This window comes from Cnephaeus nilssonii (assembly GCF_951640355.1).
Source record: "Cnephaeus nilssonii genome assembly, chromosome: 22".
Lineage (NCBI taxonomy): Eukaryota > Metazoa > Chordata > Mammalia > Chiroptera > Vespertilionidae > Cnephaeus > Cnephaeus nilssonii.
Genome location: NC_137093.1, coordinates 5,906,611 through 5,926,320, shown reverse-complemented (window position 1 = coordinate 5,926,320; position 19,710 = coordinate 5,906,611). Strand labels below are relative to the sequence as shown.

At 41.0% G+C, this 19,710-nt stretch overlaps 1 pseudogene across 1 annotated transcript; it reads left to right on the top strand.

Annotated features, from left to right (window-relative positions):
- Positions 1 to 18,842: 18,842 nt before the first annotated feature.
- On the top strand, positions 18,843 to 19,472 carry LOC307094263 (grpE protein homolog 1, mitochondrial-like; annotated as a pseudogene). The gene has a single exon. The product of its transcript is annotated as a grpE protein homolog 1, mitochondrial-like (transcript).
- The last annotated feature ends 238 nt before the right edge of the window (positions 19,473 to 19,710 follow it).

Below are 19,710 nucleotides of genomic sequence, written 5' to 3'. Positions count from 1 at the left end.
TTTTCATCTCATCTGGGAAGTGGTGAGAGAACAGGAATTTTATCACACACATCCAGCCAAATGTACGCCTGAGTTGTTGGTATCATGCTATTCAAATATAAATTCCCTCATTCATTCAATCCTTTCTGAGCTCCTGCCACATGCCTGCCACTATTCCAGATGATGGGGCCGCATTTTTTTTTTTTTTAAATAAATGAGCCCTAGCCAGTTTGGCTCAGTGGATATAGAACTTTGGCCCATGGACTGAAGGTCTCAGGTTCTATTCTGGTCAAGGGCACATACCTCCCTTGCAGGCTCGATCCCATGCCCTTGTCAGGGCGCATGCAGGAGGCAACCAATCGGTGTCTCTCTTGCTCATTGATGTTTCTCTCTGTCTCTCCCGCTCTCTTCCACTCTCTCTAAAAAAAAAAAAAAAAAATCAATGGAAAAATATCCTTGGGTAAAGATTAACAACAACAACAAAAATGAGGCCAAGTCCCTCTGTCCATGACGACCTGAATGATGAGAAGCAAGTTGTGTGTAGATCTGGAGGAACAGTATTTCAAGAATAGGGAACAGCAAGTGTAAAACCCTGAGATGGAAATGATCTTGGTGGGTTTAAGGAAAAGCAAGAAGGATTGTATTGATATATTTTTTAAAAAATATATATTTTTATTGATTTCAGAGAGCAAGGGAGAGGGAGAGAGAAACATCAATGATGAGACAGAATCATTGATCGGCTGCCTCCTGCACACCCCACATTATGGACCGAGCCTGTAACCCAGTAATGTGCCCTGACCAGGAATCGAACCATGACCTCCTGTTGCATAGGTTGACACTCAACCACTGAGCCATGTTGCCTGGCTTACCACTCCATTCTTTATTCAATTTGTAATAATCCAATATAAGAGCAATTTAAGCCTATAGTATTTTAACTGTCTTTTAATGCTTTTGAGAATTTTAAGTATTTTGGACTCCTTAAAAGATATTCAGATCTAAGATAAATGTCTTGGAAATAAACAATAGCCCTAGCCTGTTTGCTCAGTGGTTAGCATTCAGCCAGTGGACTGAAGAGTCCCGGGTTCAGTTCTGGTCAAGGGCATATACCTCAGTTGCATGCTCGATCCCTGGCCCCCTATTGAGGCACATGTGGGAGGCAACCAATTGATGTGTCTCTCTCACATCAATGTTTCTCTCTCTATTATATTGATCTTATAGTCACCCTAAGCAGCCTCATATGGAGGTTCCCTTGCTTATTAAACCTGCCACCTCCCAATCAGGACTGGTCTGCCTCTTTCTTTGGTCTCTCCTTGCCCTCTGCAAATGGGAGCCAACTTGTGAACCCATACTAACCCCATGGTTACCACTCATTTATTTATCCTAGTTTTGGGTGTGGTTTTTTTTGACAATGTCATATAAACAGAATCATGTAGTATCTAACTTTAGAGACAGGCTTATTTCACTCAGCATAATGCCTTTCAGATTCATCCAAGTGGTTGCATGTAACAATAGATCATCCCTTTTTATTGCTGAGTAGTAGTCAATTTCATAGATCTGCCACAGTTTATCCATCTGCTTTTTTTAAAAGTAAACTTTTAAAATTTGTTAATTATTTTATTTTTATTTTTTTTGTATTGGTTTCGTGTATACAGCCTAGTGGTTAGACAATCATAGAAATTTGTGCACAGGTAGGGTCCCTAGGCCTGGCCGGCAATAAGGGCTGATCTGTGGGGTGACCGGCGGGGCAATCAGGGGGCCCCCGCTGGCATCCACCTTGGCTGGCCTAGGGCCTGCGGGCTAGGGGCAGCTCCTGTGTTGAGCGTCTGCCCCCTGGTGGTCTGCGCATCATAGTGACCGGTTGTTCCACCTGTCATTCCACCATTCGGTTGATTTGCATATTAGGCTTTTATTATATAGGATAGTGTTCCCCTGGATAGTTCCAGTACCCCACTGGCACCATTCATAGTTATCACAATATTATTGGCTATATTTCCTATGATGACTATTTTGTAACTACCAGTTTGTGCTTCTTAGTCACTTCACCTCTTTTACCCAGTGCCCCACAATCTCCTCTCCCCTCTGACAACCACTAGTTCTCTCTCTCTGAGTCTGTTTTAATTTTGTTTATTTTGTTCTTAAATTCCACATATAAGTGAAATCATATAGTATTTGACTGACTGACTTATTTCATTGAACATAATACCCTCTAAGTCCATCTATGCTGTTGAAAATGGTAAGAGTTCATTCTTTTTTTTTTTAGATTATAAAATTTTTCCTCCTTTATTGATTAAGATATTACAAATGTATCCTTATCCTCCTCCCACCCCCCCAATCCTGCCCTCACCCCCTGTTGTCTGCATCCATTGGTTATGCTTATATGCATGCATATAGTCCTTTGGTTGATCTCTCCCCCTTACCTCCACCCTCCCCTACCTTCCCTCTGAGGTTTGAGCATCTGATCAATGCTTCTCTGTCTCTGGATCTGTCTTTGTTCATCGGTTTATGTTGTTCATTATAATCCACAAATGAGTGAGATCATGTGATATTTATCTTTCTCTTAACTGACTTATTTCACTTAGCAAAATGCTCTCCAGCTCCATTCATGCTGTTGCAAATGGTAGGAATTCCTTCCTTTTTATAGCAGCATAGTATTCCATTGTATAGATGTACCACAGTTTTTTAATCCACTCATCTGCTGATGGGCGCTTAGGCTGATTCCAAATCTTAGCTATGGTAAATTGTGCTGCTATGAACACAGGGGTTCATATATCCTTTCTGATTGGTGTTTCTAGTTTTTTGGGATATATTCCTAGAAGTGGGATCACTGGGTCAAATGTGAGTTCCATTTTTAATATTTTGAGGAAACTCCATACTGTTCTCCACAGTGGCTGCACAAGTCTGCATTCCCACCAGCAGTGCACGAGGGTTCCTTTTTCTCTGCATCCTCACCAGCACTTGTCATTTGTTGATTTGTTGATGATAGCCATTCTGACAGGTGTGAGATGATACCTCATTGTCGTTTTGATTTGCATCTCTCAGATGATTAGTGACTTTGAGCATGTTTTCATGTCTCTTGGCCTTCCTTATGTCTTCTTTCAAAAAGTATCTATTTAGGTCCATTGCCCATTTTTTGATGGGTTGTTTATCTTCCCTTTGTTAAGTTGTATGAGTTCCCTGTAAATATTGGAGATTAAATCCTTATCGGGATAACATTGGTAAATATGTTCTTCCACGCAGTGGGTTTTCTTGTTTTGTTATGGTTTCTTTTGCTGTACAGAAGCTTTTTATTTTGATGTAGTCCTATTTGTTTATTTTCTCTTTAGTTTGATTTGCCCTAGTTGCTGTATCAGTGAAGATATTACTTCGGCATAGATCTGAGATTTTGCTGCCTGTGGATTCCTCTAATATTTTTATGGTTTCCTGTCTTACGTTAAAGTCCTTTATCCATTTTGAGTTTATTTTTGTGTATGGTGTAAGTTGGTGGTCTCGTTTCATTTTTTTGCATGTGTCTGACCAAATTTCCCAGCACCATTTATTGAAGAGACTGTCTTGACTCCGTTGTATGTTCTTGCCTCCTTTGTCAAATATTAATTGAGCATAGTAGTTTGGGTCGATTTCTGGGTTCTGTATTCTATTCCATTGGTCTATATCAGTGGTCAGCAAACCGTGGCTCGCGAGCCACATGCAGCTCTTTGGCCCCTTGAGTGTGGCTCTTCCACAAAATACCACGTCCTGGGCGAGTCTATTTTGAAGAAGTGGCGTTAGAAGTTTAAGTTTAAAAAATTTGGCTCTCAAAAGAAATTTTAATCGTTGTACTGTTGATATTTGGTTCTGTTGACTAATGAGTTTGCCGGCCACTGGTCTATATGTCTGTTCTTGTGCCAGTACCAGGCAGTTTTGAGAACAGTGGCTTTGTAATACATCTTGATATCTGGTATTGAGATCCCTCCTACTTTGTTCTTCTTTCTCAGGATTGCTGCAGCTATTTGGGGTCTTTTTTTTTTTTATTCCAGATGACTTTTTGGAGAGTTCTTTCTAGGTCTGTGAAATACGCTGTTGGTATTTTAATGGGGAGTGCATTGAATCTATAGATTGCTTTGGGTAGTATGGACATTTTAATGATGTTGATTCTACCAATCCATGAACACGGCATATTCTTCCATTTGTTTATGTCTTCCTCTGTCTCTTTTTTCAATGTCCTGTAGTTTTCTGCGTACAGGTCTTTTACCTCCTTAGTTAAGTTCGTTCCTAGGTATCTTAATTTTTTTATGTGCAATGGTAAATGGGATTTTTTTAAAAAATAATCTCTCTTTCTGTAAGTTCACTATTGGTGTATAGAAATGCCATGGATTTCTTGGTGTTAATTTTGTATCCTGCTACATTGCCGAATTCATTTATTAAGTCTAATACTTTTTTGATGGAGTCTTTAGGGTTTTCTATGTACAGTATCATGTCATCTGCAAATAATGACAATTTTACTTATTCTTTTCCAATTTGGATGCCTTTTATTTCTTCTTCTTGTCTGATCGCTTTGGCTAGCAATTCCAGTACTATGTTGAACAGGAGTGGTGAAAGCGGGCATCCCTGTCTTGTTCCTGTTCTTAAGGGAAATGGTTTTAGTTTTTGCCCATTGAGTATGATGTTGGCTGTAGGTTTGTCATATAAGGCTTTTATATGTTAAAGTATGATCCTTCTATTCCCACTTTGCTGAGCATTTTTATCAGAAAAAGGTGTTGGACTTTGTCAAATGCCTGTTCTTTTATTTTTTTCCAATTTTTTTTATTAAGGTATTATATGTGTACATATCGTACCATTGCCCCCACTCCCACCCCACTCCCATATATGCCCTCACCCCCCCCCAGAGTTTTGCGTCCATTTGTTATATTTATATGCATGCATACAAGTCCTTTGGTTGATCTCGTATCTTCCCCACCTCTCCCTAAACTTCCTGCTGTAATTTGACAGACTGTTTGATGCTTTACTGCCTCTGTATCTATCTTTTTGTTCAAGTTTATAATGTTCTTTATTATCCATAAATGAGTGCGATCATGTGGTATTTTTCTTTCATTGACTGGCTTATTTCACTCAGCATAATGTTCTCCAATTCCATCCAGGTTGCTGCAAATGGTAAGAATTCCTTCTTTTTTATGGCAGCATAATACTCCATTGTGTAGATATACCATAGTTTTCTGATCCAGTCATCTGCTGACGGGCACTTAGGCTGTTTCCAGATCTTAGCTATTGTAAATTGTGCTGCTATGAACATAGGGGTGCATATATCCTTTCTTATTGGTGTTCCCAGTTTCTTAGGATATATTCCTAAGAGTGGGATTACTGGGTCAAATGGGAGTTCCATTTTCAGTTTTTTGAGGAAACTCCATACTGTTCTCCACAGTGGCTGCACCAGTCTGCATTCCCACCAGCAGTGCACGAGGGTTCCTTTTTCTCCGCATCCTCGCCAACACTTGTCGTTTGTTGATTTGTTGATGATAGCCATTCTGACAGGTGTGAGATGGTACCTCATTGTTGTTTTGATTTGCATCTCTCAGATAATTAGTGACGTTGAGCATGTTTTCATGTGTCTCTTGGCCTTCCTTCTGTCTTCTTTTGAAAAGATTCTATTTAGGTCCATTGCCCATTTTTTTATTGGATCATTTATCTTCCTTTTATTAAGTTGTATAAGCTGCCTGTAGATGTTGGAGATTAAACCTTTATCAGTGATACCATTTGCAAATATATTCTCCCATGCAGTGGGCTTTCTTGTTGTTTTGTTGATGGTCTCTTTTGCTGTAAAAAAGCTTTTTATTTTGATGTAGTCCCATTTGTTTATTTTCTCTTTAGCTTCCATTGACCTAGGGGCAGTATTGGTGAAGAAGTTCTTTTGGCATATGTCTGAGATTTTGCTGCCTGTGGATTCCTCTAGTATTTTTATAGTTTCCCGTCTTATGTTTAAGTCCTGTATCCATTTTGAGTTTATTTTTGTGTATGGCGTAAGTTGGTGATCTAGCTTCATTTTTTTTGCATGCATCTGTCCAATTTTCCCAACACCATTTATTGAAGAGACTGTCTTTATTCCATTGTATGTTCATGCCTCCTTTGTCAAATATTAATTGAGCATAGTGGTTTGGGTCAATATCTGGGTTCTCTATTCTGTTCCATTGATCTATATGTCTGTTCTTGTGCCAGTACCAGGCTGTTTTCAGAATAGTGGCTTTGTAATACAGCTTGAAATCTGGTATTAAGATCCCTCCTACTTTATTCTTCTTTCTCAGGATTGCTGTGGCTATTTGGGGTCTTTTTTTTATTCCAGATGACTTTTTGGAGAGTTCTTTCAAGGTCTATGAAATATGCAGTTGGTATTTTAATGGGGAGTGCATTGAATCTATAGATTGGTTTGGGTAGTATGGACATTGTAATGATGTTGATTCTACCAATCCATGAACATGGTATATTCTTCAATCTGTTTACATCTTCCTCTATCTCTTTTTTCAGTGTCCTGTAGTTTTCAGTGTATAGGTCTTTTACCTCCTTAGTTAAGTTTATTCCTAGGTATCTTAATTTTTTTGGTGCGATGGTAAATGGGATTGCCTTTTTAGTCTCTCTGTCTGTAAGTTCACTATTGGTGTATAGAAAGGCCATAGATTTCTTGGCGTTCATTTTGTATCCTGCTACATTGCCGAATTCATTTATTAAGTCTATTAGTTTTTTGACAGTCTTTCGGATTTTTTATGTACAATATCATGTCGTCTGCAAATAAAGACAGCTTTACTTGTTCTTTTCCAATTTGGATGCCTTTTATTTCTTCTTCTTGTCTAATTGCAATGGCTAATACTTCCAGTACTATGTCAAACAGGAGTGGTGAGAGTGGGCATCCCTGTCTTGTTCCTGTTCTTAGGGGAAATGTTTTTAGTTTTTGTCCATTGAGTATGATGTTTGCTGTGGGTTTATCATATATAGCTTTTATTATGTTGAGGTATGAGCCATCTATTCCCACCTTGCTGAGAGTTTTTATCAAGAAAGGGTGTTGGAGTTTGTCAAATGCTTTTTCTGCATCAATTGATATGACTATGTGATTTTTATCTTTCAATTTGTTTATGTGATGTATCACGTTTATTGATTTGCGGATATTGTACCATCCTTGCATTCCTGGGATAAATCCTACTTGGTCATGGTGTATGATCTTTCTGATGTACTGCTGGAGCCGATTTGCTAGAATTTTGTTGAGGATTTTGGCATCTATGTTCATGAGGGATATTGGTCTGTAATTCTCTTTCATTGTGTTGTCTTTATCTGGTTTTGGTATTAGGGTGATGCTGGCTTCATAGAAGGAGCTTGGAAGTGTTCCTTCCACTTGAATTTTTTGGAATAGTCTGAGGAGGATAGGTTTTAGTTCTTCCTTGAATGTTTGGTAAAACTCTCCTGTGAAGCCATCAGGCCCCGGGCTTTTGTTTGCCGGAAGCTTTTTAATGACTGCTTCAATTTCGTCCATAGTTATTGGCCTATTGAGCTGTTTAGATTCTTCTTGATTGTTTTTTGGAAGGTTATATTTTTCTAGGAATATGTCCATTTCCTCCAGATTGTCCAGTTTGTTGGAATAGAGTTGTTCGTAGTATTTTGTAACAATCCTTTGTATCTCAGCGGGGTCTGTTGTTATTTCACCTCTTTCATTTCTGATTTTGTTTATTTGGGTCCTCTCTCTTTGCTTCTTGGTGAGCCTGGCTAGAGGTCCATCAATCTTGTTTATCCTTTCAAAGAACCAGCTCTTGGTTTTGTTGATCTTTTGTATTGTTTCTTTGGTCTCTATGTCATTTATCTCCGCTCTGATCTTTGTTATTTCCTTCCTTCTGGTTACACTGGGCTTTTCTTGCTGCTCTTTTTCTAGCTCTTTGAGTTGTAGGGTTAGGTAATTTATTACCATTGTTTCTTGTTTTTTGCAATAGGCTTGTAGAGCTATGAACTTCCCTCTCAAGACTGCTTTCACTGTGTCCCATAGATTTTGGATTGTTGTGTTTTCATTGTCATTTGTTGCCATGATGTTTTTTATTTCTTCCTTGATCTCTCTGGTGACCCAGTCCTTGTTTAATAGCATGCTGTTTAGTCTCCATGTGTTTGATTTCTTTGGATTGTATTTATTGTAGTTGATTTCCAGTTTTATGCCATTGTGATCTGAGAAGATGCTTGATATAATTTCTATCTTCTTGAATTTGAAGAGACTTTGCCTGTGACCCAGCATATGGTCTATCTTTGAAAATGACCCATGTGCACTTGAGAAGAATGTATATTCTGTGGCTTTGGGGTGAAATGCTCTGAAGATGTCAATTAATTCCATCTGGTCTAGTCAGTCATTTAGGATTGATGTTTCTTTGCTGATTTTTTGTTTAGAGGATTTGTCCAATGGTGATAGTGGGGTATTAAAGTCTCTTACTATGATTGTATTGCTATTAATCTCTCCCTTGATATCCTCCAGGAGTTTTTTTATGTATTTGGGTGCTCCTATATTGGGTGCGTATATGTTTACCAGAATTATTTCTTCTTGTTGGATTTCTCCCTTTAGTATTATGAAGTGGCCTTCCTTATCTCTTGTTATGGTATTTACTTTGAGGTCTATTTTGTCAGATATAAGTATTGCTACCCCAGCTTTTTTTTTCATTTCCATTTGCCTGAAAGATATTTTTCCATCCCTTCACTTTCAATCTGTGTGAGTCTCTTGTTCTGAGGTGGGTCTCTTGTAGACAGTATATATATGGGTCATGTTTTTTTATCCATTCAGCCACTCGATGTCTTTTGATTGGAGCATTTAGTCCGTTTACATTTAAAGTTATTACTGAAAGGTATTTGTTTGTAGTCATATCTATTTTTGTGTCTGTATTCCTTCCTACCTGTTTATTTCTTCTTTTTACAGTATTCCCTTTAGCATTTCTTGCATTGCTGGTTTGGTGGTGATAAACTCCCTGAGCCTTTTTTTGTCTGCAGAGCTCCGGATTTCCCCTTCAATTTTGATTGATAGTCTTGCTGGATATAGTATTCTTGGATTCAGTCTTTGCTTTGCAACACTTTGTATACCTCCTTCCATTCTCTTCTAGCTTGTTGTGTTTCTGTTGAGTAATCATTTGACAATCTGATGGGTGTTCCTTTGTAGGTAACTCTCTGTCTCTCTCTTGCCGCCTTTAAGATTCTCTCTTTATCATTTATATTTGCCATTGAAATTATGACATGTCTTGGTGTGGGTCTTTTGGGGTTGATCCTGCTTGGGACTCTCTGTACTTGTGGAACTTTTATCTTTCCCATATCCTGGAAGTTTTCTGTCATTATTTCTTAAAATAGATTTTCTAATCCCTGCTGCTCTTCTTGTCCTTCTGGCAGACCTATTATACGCATGTTACTTCGTTTCATGTTGTCCCAAAGCTCCCTTAGGCTTTCCTCCTGCTTTTTAATTTTTTTCTCCAATTGCTGTTCAGATTGAGCTTGTTTCTGTACCTGGTCTTCTAACTCACTAATTCGGTCCTCTGCTTCTTGTAGTCTACTGTTGAAACTTTCCATGGTGTTTTTGATTGTAGCTATATCACTTTTCATTTCTTCCTGATTCTTGCATAAGTTGTTGATTTTCTCATCCATCCGATGTATAAATTCCATGACCATTACTCTGAACTCCTTTTCAGTCATGTTGCAAGCTTCAGTTTCACTAATTTCCTTTCTTGGCGACTCCACATTTTCTTTCCTCTGTGAGTTATTTCGTTTCCCCATTCTGGCTATCACCAGAAAGCTCAAGCTTCCGTTTGCGTGGACCTGGGCCGTGTGCTGTGGGGACTTTGCTCCACCCGAGTTTCACTGAAGTGCTCTGACACTAGGACGTGTGGCTGCCTTTGGTTGGTGGGAACCAGACTTGCCCAGGGTCAGTGTCCCCAGTGTTCCGTGTGGTCTCGTGTGCACTCTTAGAATCAGGGGCCCTGTCTGCACCACACTGTTGGTATGTGCCGAAAATGAGATCCTTAGCATGTGCCAGGAGTCAGAGTTTCCCTGTGTCTGCACCAAGAATCGAGTGTCAGAGTCTCTGTTGCCTTGTGCGGTTTCTCGTTGAGAATCAGGGTCCCTGTGTGTGCATGCACCAACAATTGGGGTCACTGGCTCTTAGTGTGAATGCGCTGTGAGTCAGGGATCCCAGGCAGCTGTGTCCGGCGTGCCAAATTCCCTGAAGTGGAGCTGCATCCTGTGTGTGCTCTCTCTACTGAGCCAAACCGGCTAGGGCTTCGCACACTCTCAAATTCCTGAAAGTGAGCTGCCTCCGTGCACTCTCCCAGATTCCCCGAAGGGTGGCGGAGTCCGTCCTGTGCACCAAATTCCCCAAAGGGGAGCCCCTCTGTGCACGTTCTAAGATTCCCCGAAGGGGAGCTGTGACCTGCAAGCCAAATTCCCCGAAGGGGAGCCCTCTGTGCGCACTGTCAGATTTCCCCGAAGGGGAGCTGCTTCTGTCCCGCGTGCCAAATTCCCTAAGGGGGAGCGCGTCCCTGTGCAAAGCTCTGCAGCTTGGGCGAGGGGCGGGTCTATCAGTTACTATGGCGCTATCCTTGCACCTGCGGGAAGGGGGATAGGCTCTTTGACTCAGGGAAATCTGCGGGGAAGTCTGGATTCTTGTTGTTTGTTGGTCTGAAGCTGTGATAGCAGTTCTCTGTCCCCAGTGGCTGCAGGGTCCTGGTTTGTGTCAGAAGCCAGGATCCGAGTCTCAGGCAGCTCTGTTTCTCAAGATGGCGTGGTCTCCGCGTCCGCCCCAGCCACTGAGAAGTGTCTGCTTTGTGCGCGGGGCTCCGCTGTCTAGGACTGCCTGGTTAGGCAGCCCCTTGGAAGACCTGCAGAATCTAACTAACCCTAGCTCATACACACACACACACACCACACACGTCTACACTCTCCTCTATGGGTTCCTCACTCACACACTCTCTCTCCCTACCTTCCTGCCGGTCGCCATCTTTCCAACTCTGTCAAATGCCTTTTCTGCATTAATTGATATGATTATGTGATTTTTGTTCCTCAATTTGTTTATGTGATGTATCACATTTATTGATTTGCAGATATTGTACCAGCCTTGCATCCCCAGAATAAATCCCACTTGGTCATGGTGTATGATCTTTCTAATGCACTGCTGGATCCGATTTGGTAGAATTTTGTTGCGGATTTTAGCATCTATGTTCATCAGGGATATTGGCCTGTAATTCTCTTCCTTTGTGGTGTCTTTATCTGGTTTTGGCATTCGGGTACTGCTGGCTTCATAGAAAGAGCTTGGAAATGTGTCTTCCTCTTGAATTTTTTGGAATAGTCTGAGAAGGATTGGTTTTAGTTCTTTGAATGTTTGGTAAAACTCCCCTGTGAAGCCATCTGGTCCAGGGCTTTTGTTTGCTGGAAGCTTTTTGATTACTGTTTCAATTTCATCAGTAGTTATCAACCTATTCAGGTTTTTTTATTCTTCCTGATTGAGTTTTGGAAGCTTGTATTTTTCTAGGAATGTGTCCATTTCGTCAAGGTCATCCAGTTTGTTGGAGTAGAGTTGTTTGTAGTATTTTTTTTTTTACAATCCTGTGTATATCAGTGGGGTCAGTTGTTACTTCACCTCTTTCATTTCTGATTTTATTTATTTGGGTCCTCTCTCTTTGTTTCTTGGTGAGCCTGGCTAGAGGTTCATCAATCTTGTTTATCCTTTCAAAGAACCAGCTCTTGGTTTCATTTATCTTTTGTATTGTTGTTTTTTTTTTGTCTCTATTTCTGCTCTGATCTTTATTATCGTTTATTTCTGCTTTGATATTTATTAGCTCCTTCCTTCTAGATACTGTGGGATTTTCTTGTTGCTCTTTTTCTAATTCTTTAAGTTGCAAGGTTAGATAATTTATTACCATTTTTTTTCTCGTTTTTTGGAGGTAGGCCTGTAGAACTATGAACTCCCCTCTCAGGACTGCTTTCACTGTGTCCCATAGATTTTGGATTGTTGTGTTTTCATTGTCATTTGTTTCCAGGATGCTTGTTATTTCTTCTTTGATCTCTTTGGTAACCCAGTCATTGTTTAATAGCATGCTATTTAGCCTCCAAGTGTTTGATTTTTTTCATTGTTTTTATTATAGTTGATTTCTAGTTTTATGCCATTGTGATCTGAGAAGATGCTTGTTATGATTTCTATCCTCTTGAATTTGAAGAGACTTTGCCTGTGTCCTAACATGTGGTCTGTCTTTGAAAATGTCCCGTGTGCACTGGAGCAGAATGTATATTCTGTGGCTTTGGGGTGAAATATTCTGAAGATGTCAATTAAGTCCATCTGATCTAGTGAGTCATTTAGGATTGCTGTTTCTTTGCTGATTTGTTTTTTAGAGTTTTTATCCACTGGTGTCATTGGGGTATTAAAGTCCCCTACTATGACTGTATTGCTATCGATCTCTCCCTTGATATCTTCCAGAAGTTGTTTTATGTATCTGGGTGCTCCTGTATTGGGTGCATATATATTTACCAGAGTTATATCTTCTTTTTTTCCCCCTAAATTTTATTTTATTGTTTAAGGTATTACAAATAGTAGTACATATGTCTCATTTTTTCCCCATTGACCTTCCCCCGGCCTCCCCTACCCACTGGCACATGCCCTCAACACGCCCCCTCCCTGCAATGTCTTGCGTGCATTTGTTATGCTTATATGCATGCATACAAGTCAGAGTTATATCTTCTTGTTGAATTGCTCCCTTTAGTATTATGTAGTGGCCTTCCTTATCTCTTGTTATGACCTTTACTTTGAACTCTATTTTGTCAGATATAAGTATTGCAACCCCAGCTTTTTTCTCATTTCCATTTGCCTGAAAAATTTTTTTCCATCCCTTTACTATCTGTCTGTGTGAATCCTTTGTTCTGAGGTGGGTCTCTTGCAGACAGCAAATATGTGGGTCATGTTTTCTTATCCATTCAGCTACCCTATGTCTTTTGATTTGATCATTTAATCCATTTATGTTTAATGTTATTATTGATAAGTACTTGTTTGTTGTCATTTTTATTCTTTTAAAAAATATATTTTATTGATTTTTTAAATATATATTTTATTGATTTTTTACAGAGAGGAAGGGAGAGGGACAGAGAGTCAGAAACATCGATGAGAGAGAAACATCGATCAGCTGCCTCCTGCACACCCCCTACTGGGGATGTGCCCACAACCAAACATGCCCTTGACCGGAATCGAACCCGGGACCCTTGAGTCCACAGGCCGACGCTCTATCCACTGGGCCAAACCGGTTTTGGCTATCATTTTTATTCTTAATGTTTGTGTTTCTTCTTGCCCTTCTGTTTCTTCTTTTTACAGCAGTCCCTTTAGCATTTCTTGCATTGCTGGCTTGGTAGTAATAAACTCTCTTTGCCCTTTTTTGTATGTGAAGCTCCTGATTCCACCTTCAATTTTGAATGATAGCCTTGCTGGGTATAGTATTCTTGGATTCAGTCCCTTGCTTTGCATCACTTTGTATATTTCATTCCATTCCCTTCTGGCCTGGTGTGTTTCTGTTGAGAAATCAGTTGATATTCTAATGGGAGATTCCTTGTAGGTAACTTTCTGTCTCACTCTGGCACCCTTTAAGATTCTTACTTTGTCGTTGATGTTTGCCAATTTAGCTATGATGTGTCTTGGTGTTGGTCTTGTTTGGGTTCATCTTGTTTGGGACTCTATGTGCTTCTTGGACTTGCGTAGTTTTTTTCTTGCCAACATCAGGGAAGTTTTCTGTCATTATTTCTTCAAACAGCTTACCTATTCCTTGCTTCTCTTCCTCTCCTTCCGGTACCCCTATTATGTGGATGTTGTTTCATTTTGTGCTGTCCCAAAGATCCCTTAGTCTCTCCTCTTGCTTTTTAAATTTTATTTCCAGTTGCTGCTGTGTTTGTGTGTTTTTTTCCTACCTTGTCTTCTAATTCGCTGACGCGGTCCTCAGCCTCTTCTAGTCTACTGTTTAAGCCTTCCATTGTGTTCTTTATTGCAGCTATATTGTTCTACATTTCCTCTTGGTTCCTTTTCATGTTGGTGACATTCTCATTCAGCTCCTTATAATTCTCATGGGTTGTGTGTATTTGTCATTGGGTTGTGTGTATTTGTAATCCAGCTGTTTGAGCATCCTTATAACCAGTGATGGGCAACCTTTTGAGCTTGGTGTGTCAAACTTCGCCAAAAAACTGAGCATAACTCAGGTAGTGTGTCACTTTGAGGAAAAAACATTATTTCGCGATATTTATAGTTTAAATAACATAAATTTATAATTGTTATATATAATTGTATTTAATAAACCAAAAACTAAATATTTAACTTACCTGCTTAGTGACTTCTTTGTTCATCCATCAGTCGGTTTCTTTTGTTGGTCTTGATATTATTTAGCTTGTGTGGGGTGCCGTGAACTAAGATAAGTGAAGGGGAGGGGGAATTCTTTAACTAACATGCCTATTAGTGACTTTTTTGTTGCTGAATTTCATTGGCTAAATCTTCAATTGAAAGTTGGTATTTTGTACACTTCAGGCCCAAGCAAGCGCTACTAACTTCATCTGTCAATCTGTTTCTTTTGTTGGTTTTGATATTATTTAATGGTGAGAATAAGGCCTCACAAAAGTATGTAGAGGGAAAAATTGTGAGTAAAGCCATTGCTATATTTTTCAGGGTGCTAAAAGTGTCTGGTAGTCGGTTCCAGGCACTCCAAATTTCCTGTTCGTAGTGGCACGCCTCTTGATTCTCCAAGTGGCACCTTTCCAGATTCTCAAGCTTTGACCTCAAGTCGACAAACACCTGAGCCCAGATACTGTCTTGAAATTCTGCAAGTTGCATCTCCAAATCATCAATTTGCATCCATTGGAAACCATTTAATTCCAAAGTACTGTAGACTACTACATCAGGATATTTAAATTATTTTCATGGTCTGTTCTAGGCTTCTAAATTGACTAAATCTATCACTAAACTGGTCAAGTAATGAGTCTAAAACATGCTGGTACTTCATATGCAAGAGTTCCATTTCATTTGGTACAGCTGCACTGGCCTTCTCAAAATACTTTGTTACTTGAGGAAAATACTGATAAGTTTTAGTTTCTACATCTCGCTTGAAAATTTTAACTTTACTTTCAAAAGCTTTTATGTATCCAAACATAACGTCAATACTTTTGCCAAAACCTTGTAACTTTAAGTTCAGTTCATTAATATGAACAGAGAGATCTGTAAAAAACATCAGGGTGTTGACCCACTTATCATCATTAAGCTGAGGAAAGTTTCCCAGATCCTTATAGTCAAGAAATACCTTAATTTCTTCAAAGCACTCCACAAAGCGCTCAAGAACTTTGCCTCGGCTCAGCCATCTTACATTATTGTACATCAGCAGTCCACTGTAGGTGGAATCAACCTCCAGTAAAAGTGCCGAAAATTCTCGCTTGTGAAGGGGGCGAGCAGCTATTAAATTACCTATTTTTGTAACAACTGACATTAAGTCGTTTAAGTCGGTGAATCCTGCCTTGGCACATAAAGCCTCCTGATGGATAATACAATGAAAAGGCACAATCGAATGTCCAATAGCTTCTGTAAACAATTTGACAAATCCGACGTTTTCCCCTACCATATTTGGTGCCCCATCTGTCGTCACTGACACAACTTTAGAGATATCAATGCTTAGGTCATGAAATGTTTGTATAACAACCTTACATATTTCGTTTCCTGATTTACTTGTTGACACTGATACTAACTTTATCAACTCTTCTCTCATTGTGAGACCATCAGAATATCGACCAATAATGGCCAACTGAGCATGTGATGTGACATCAGTAGTTTCATCAAGAGAGATGGAAAAATATTTACACTTCCTTATGTCTCTCTTTAATTGATGTTGTACGTTTGTGTTCAGTCTCATTATTCGGTCTTTTATGATATTTCTACTGAGTGGTAACTCAGATATTCTCTTAATAATTGCATCTTTATTCTGCATATTGTGAAATAGAACTGGTGCACATCTTAGGAGAGTTTCTTTAATAAATTCTCCCTCACTGAGTGCTTTTCCATGCTGAGCTATAGTGAGCAATGCTCAAACTTGCAGATGTTAAATTTGTAGAGCCTTTCATAAATTTAAGGATGGAATTAGATTGGCTCTTATAAAGGTGTAGCTGCCTGGAAATGTATTCCTTCCTTTCATCCTCACTTTTTTCCAAGAGCTGGGAATGATTAGTTTCAAAATGTCTATTTATATTCCACATTCTGCTTACTACCGTTTCAGTCATAGAACGCAAAATGATCTGCCATTTTTTTCTATAAAGCCATACATCTCAGTCCATGTCTCTTGAAAGGGTCAACCACTGCTACTACCACTTCCTTTACTTAACCTTAGTTTTTTATTTTTTGGGTTCTCCATCAGGGGGGCAGTGACAGAAGATAGAATTATAGATAGCTTGTTAGGCCTGCAGGCAATTAGGGGTTAACTAGCCTAACTAACCACAAAATGGTGCATATAACTGTCTTTTAGGAAAGGGCAGGGTTAATAAGCAGAAATAAGGGTTAATAAGGATGCACAACAGTAATAGTGGTGAAATGGAGTCTGCACTATGGAGCAAGATGGTGTTCCTTATGTGAATTAAAATGGCTGCCGCTATTTCTAATGGCGGGAAAGGGCACCCATAGCACGCCACAAACCCTCGCCTCTCCCAGCCTCCCTCCCCCTCACTTATCTCAGTAATGATGGATTAGAAATCCATGACACCCCAGATCAGTAGGTAATGGTTGCTGTTTGGCAGGGCCCCCAGAGATGCATCCCCCGCTGCGTTCTGCTGCTCCCTGCTCTGCCGGTGGAAGTGAGGGCAAAGATCCCGGCTTAACCGGAAGTCCCAGAACTAGATGCTCTGTGCCGGACTTCTGTTGTTTTGGCCTACAGACCTCCGGCACAGAGTGTCTAATAGGGGAGGATGAAACATTTGTGAAATAATGTTTTTTCCTCAAAGTGACACACTACCTGAGTTATGCTCAGTTTTTTGGTGAAGTTTGACACACCAAGCTCAAAAGGTTGCCCATCACTGGCTTATAACCATTACTCTGAATTCTTTCTCTGACATGTACTTGCCTCTATTTCATTTTACTCCCTTTCTGGTGATTCCTCTTTTTCTTCCCTTTGGAAATTGCTTTTTTGTCTCCCCATGTTTTGCTGTAATATTTAATTGTTTCTGTGTCCTAGATCCGACTGCTTTGCTACCCAGGTTCTTTTGGGGATGGTGCTACTGGGGTGATCTCTCAGGTCTCCTGGGCTTGGTAATCTAGCGCACCTCCCTACTTGAGCTATTTGGGTTCTCTTGATGTAGGCCTGCCCGCTGGAAATGTGCCACTGTGGTGTCCAGAGGTCTGCCGCTGGGGAGGGAGGAAGTTGCACTTACTTTTGCAAGAGCAGTGCACCTTTGGAGGTGGAGGTCCTAGAGTTTGCGGTTCTGTGGGAGGGGCAGCAGGATTTTGGCTGGAGTGGCTGCCGGGTTGCAGGCAGTGTCCAAGAGCTGTCTGGGTGGTGGTATTAATGAGTTCCCAGAAGAGGCCGCTCTCCCCTTCAAGATGGTGTGGGCTCTGTGCCCGAGTTCCGCAGCCCGGGGGATGTCCGCAGCAGTGGTAGGTTCTCCCTGTCCAAGAGAGCCTGGTCTGCTAGCTCCTGCTGCTCCTGCCAGATTTAACTGTCCCTCCCTCACTCATACACCCACCACACATACCCACACAACTCTCCGTTCACCCCCTCACTCACTCACATCCTCTCCCTCACCTCCGTCCTGCTAGCCACCATCTTAGGCTAGCTCTTTTTGTTACAGTAAACTTTTAATTGAAGGGTAACATACAAATAGGAAGTGCACACATATACAGACTGATGAATTCATGAGCACAGCCTTAAAAATCACCTCCCAGATTAAGAACTAGACCCTTGCCAATGCACTAGATATCCTTTGTGCTTTCTTCCAGGTAACCTGACTTCTATTTCCATAAGCTGATTCGTCCTGTTTTTGAACTTTATAGAAGTGAACTCATCTAAAATTTATTCTTTTTACTTGGCTTCTTTTGTCCAATATTATATTTGTAAATTTTATTTATCTCTTAAAAATATTTTTATTGATTTCAGAGAGGAAGGGAGAGAGAGATGGAAACATCAATGATGAGAATCATTGATCAGCTGCCTTCTACATGTCCCTGACTAGGGATCGAGCCCTCAACCTGAGTATGTGCTCTGGGAATCGAACCGTGACCTTCTGGCCTCCTGGGTCCATGCTCAAACACTGACACACTGTCTGGGCATAAATTTTATTTATGTAGCTGTAGTTTATTCTTTTGTATTGCTCTAGTATTCCATGCTAAAATATATCACAATGTATTTATCCATGCTACTGATGATGGACATTTGGGTTGTTTCCAGTTTGGGGCTATTTGGAGGAATGGAGTTGTTGGGTGATGGAGTATGTGTGTGTTTTTGTTGGTAGTTGATGCCAAACACTTTTTCACAGTGTATGTATTCATTTTCATTGCACTAGCAGTATATGGGAGTTCCAGGTGCTCTAAGTCCTTAACAAGACTTGGTATTGTCTTTTTAAAAGAATTAAGCTATTGCCCTGGCCAGGTGGCTCAGTTGGTTTGGAGAGTCATTCCATACACCAAAAGATTGGGGATTTGATATCCAGGCAGGGCACAGGTTGTGGGTTTGATGCACCATGGGGTCACGTACGGGAGGCAGTCGATCAATGTTTCTTTGTCACATCTCTCTCCCCCTTTCTCACTCTCTGAAAATCAATAAAAACATACCCTCAGGTGAGGACTTAAAAAAAAAAAAAGAAGTGGCCCCTGAGCGGGCGGGCCAGCGGCCTCCGCGCGCTTGCGCAGTATGTGCACAGTACCGGCACGTGGCAGTCTGGGCGGCTCTGCTCCGGAGGTGGGTGCGAGCAGCCTCCTGGCTTTGGCGTTGTCTCTTAGGCCCGCTCCCGCTCTTGTGCAAAACAGAACAACAGTGGCCAGAAAGAGGACGTGGGTCAGACTGACCAGAAGACAGACACTCCCTCTGCAGAGAAGCCGCTATGGAAAAGGTCAAGTTAGAAGAGCCGCTGAAGGACACTCTGGAAAACATAAAGCGAGCTTTGCAGATACTGAGAACCTGCGGCAGAGGACCCAAACGTGGGTGGAGGAGGCACAGTTATACGGCATCCAGGGCTTCTGCAAGGACTTGGTAGAGGCTGCAGACATTCTGGAGGAGGCAACACAGTGTGTTCCCAGAGGACAACCCTCACCCCAAGAACCTCTATGAGGGACTGGTAATGATCGAGGCCCAGGTCCAGGCGTTCGCCAGGCAGGGCCTGCTCAGGCTGGACGCTGTGGGCACCATGTTCAACCCCTACGAGCAGGAGGCCATGTTTCGTACACCGGTGGAGGGGCAGGAGCCGGGCATGTGGCGCTGGTGAACAAAGTGGGCTACCAGCTGCAAGGCGCCCCCCGCCCTCCACCCCTGGTGGGGTGGTGAAGGAAGCGTAGCTTCTCTCAGGCTCGGTGGGTTTTGGGTCATCACTGGCGGTAACTCTTAAAAGGCTGGTTCATCCGTGAATACTCCTGACCTTTCCCAAACCATGTTGGAAAGCTTTAGTAACCAGCAGCTCAACAGGAAGTTAGGCCCATTGCTCAGCTGTTACTGGACTCTAATTTGGGAGACAGTTTGTTGATTTTCTGTACAAGTTTAATAGTTCACATGCTTACAGAGCAGG